Source organism: Dermacentor andersoni, chromosome 4 (assembly GCF_023375885.2).
Source record: "Dermacentor andersoni chromosome 4, qqDerAnde1_hic_scaffold, whole genome shotgun sequence".
NCBI classification, from domain to species: domain Eukaryota; kingdom Metazoa; phylum Arthropoda; class Arachnida; order Ixodida; family Ixodidae; genus Dermacentor; species Dermacentor andersoni.
In genome coordinates, this window is record NC_092817.1 from 181,473,731 (window position 1) to 181,476,175 (window position 2,445).

Consider the following 2,445-nt stretch of genomic DNA (forward strand, 5'->3'; position numbering starts at 1 on the left):
TCATATCATGAGAAGCCAACAGACACTGACACCAAGGACAACATAAGGGAAAATACTTGTGCTTAATAAATGAAATAAGGAAACGATAGATTCATGAAAACTAAAGTGGATGAAAGAACAACTTGCCGAATGTGGGAACCCAACCCACAACCTTCGCCTTTCGCGTGCGATGCTTTACCATTTGAGCTACCGTGGCGCTGTCTCCCCATCCACGTTTCTTGGGTATTTATGTTTCCTAGTAGATCCTTGGGAGTGTAAACCAGCGCCACCACTCACAGACCTTGGCGGCGGACGTGAAACGTCGTTTTTGCCGCAGGCGTCACAAGAACGTGATCTTTTTGGGCGAAGGCGACTGGTCAATAAACCCACGCATGCTACCTGAAGGCATCAATGTTGCCGGATTTCAGACCAGCATGAAGTGTTTTCAGAGGCACTCGAGCGGGGGACTTTACCTCCATCGTTCAATCGTGCGCACTCAGTACAAATCCCAAAAGGCAAAGATAAAAATATATTACGTAAGGTAAAGGGATACAGGCCAATTACGTTGACAAATGTTTGGTGCAAGGTTTTCATGAAAATCCTTGCAGCAAGGCTGCATGGAGTTGTATGGAATTTAGTTGGGCCGCATCAGACATGTGGCGTCAGACATATCATGAGAAGCCAACAAACACTGACACCAAGGACAACATAGGGGAAATTACTTGTGTTTAATAAATGAAATAAGGAAACCATAAATTAATGGAAATTAAAGTGGATGAAAAAACAACTTGCCGCAGGTGGGAACCGAACCCACAACCTTCGCATTTCGCGTGCGATGCTCTACCAATTGAGCTACCGCGGCGCTGTTTCCCCATCCACTTTCTTGGGTATTTATGTGTCCTAGTAGAACCCTGGGAGTGTTACCCAGCGCCATCACTCACATACCTTGGCGGCTGACGTGGAACGTCTTTATTGCCGCAGGCGTCACGAGAACGTGATCTTTTTGGGTGAAGGCAACTGGTCAATAAACCCACACATGCTACCTGAAGGCATCAATGTTGCCGGATTCGAGACCCTCGTTATGTAATAAACGAGAAGAGAGGGGGTTAACCGAGGGTCCCGATTTTTATTAGTCATATCATGAGAAGCCAACAAACACTGACACCAAGGACAACATAGGGGAAATTACTTGTGTTTAATAAATGAAATAAGGAAACCATAAATTAATGGAAATTAAAGTGGATGAAAAAACAACTTGCCGCAGGTGGGAACCGAACCCACAACCTTCGCATTACGCGTGCGATGCTCTACCAATTGAGCTACCGCGGCGCTGTTTCCCCATCCACTTTCTTGGGTATTTATGTGTCCTAGTAGAACCCTGGGAGTGTTAGCCAGCGCCATCACTCACATACCTTGGCGGCTGACGTGGAACGTCTTTCTTGCCGCAGGCGTCACGAGAACGTGATCTTTTTGGGTGAAGGCAACTGGTCAATAAACCCACACATGCTACCTGAAGGCATCAATGTTGCCGGATTCGAGATCCTCGTTATGTAATAAACGAGAAGAGAGGGGGTTAACCGAGGGTCCCGATTTTTATTAGTCATATCATGAGAAGCCAACAAACACTGACACCAAGGACAACATAGGGGAAATTACTTGTGTTTAATAAATGAAATAAGGAAACCATAAATTAATGGAAATTAAAGTGGATGAAAAAACAACTTGCCGCAGGTGGGAACCGAACCCACAACCTTCGCATTTCGCGTGCGATGCTCTACCAATTGAGCTACCGCGGCGCTGTTTGCCCATCCACTTTCTTGGGTATTTATGTGTCCTAGTAGAACCCTGGGAGTGTTAGCCAGCGCCATCACTCACATACCTTGGCGGCTGACGTGGAACGTCTTTCTTGCCGCAGGCGTCACGAGAACGTGATCTTTTTGGGTGAAGGCAACTGGTCAATAAACCCACACATGCTACCTGAAGGCATCAATGTTGCCGGATTCGAGACCCTCGTTATGTAATAAACGAGAAGAGAGGGGGTTAACCGAGGGTCCCGATTTTTATTAGTCATATCATGAGAAGCCAACAAACACTGACACCAAAGACAACATAGGGGAAATTACTTGTGTTTAATAAATGAAATAAGGAAACCATAAATTAATGGAAATTAAAGTGGATGAAAAAACAACTTGCCGCAGGTGGGAACCGAACCCACAACCTTCGCATTTCGCGTGCGATGCTCTACCAATTGAGCTACCGCGGCGCTGTTTCCCCATCCACTTTCTTGGGTATTTATGTGTCCTAGTAGAACCCTGGGAGTGTTAGCCAGCGCCATCACTCACATACCTTGGCGGCTGACGTGGAACGTCTTTCTTGCCGCAGGCGTCACGAGAACGTGATCTTTTTGGGTGAAGGCAACTGGTCAATAAACCCACACATGCTACCTGAAGGCATCAATGTTGCCGG

The 2,445-nt window shown here is 46.4% G+C and overlaps 1 non-coding gene across 1 annotated transcript; it reads right to left on the reverse strand.

The window, feature by feature from the left end:
* Positions 1–1,235: 1,235 nt before the first annotated feature.
* TRNAT-CGU (transfer RNA threonine (anticodon CGU)) lies at positions 1,236–1,308 on the reverse strand. Its single transcript has one exon. It is a non-coding gene; the product is annotated as a tRNA-Thr (tRNA).
* Between the last annotated feature and the right edge of the window lie 1,137 nt (positions 1,309–2,445).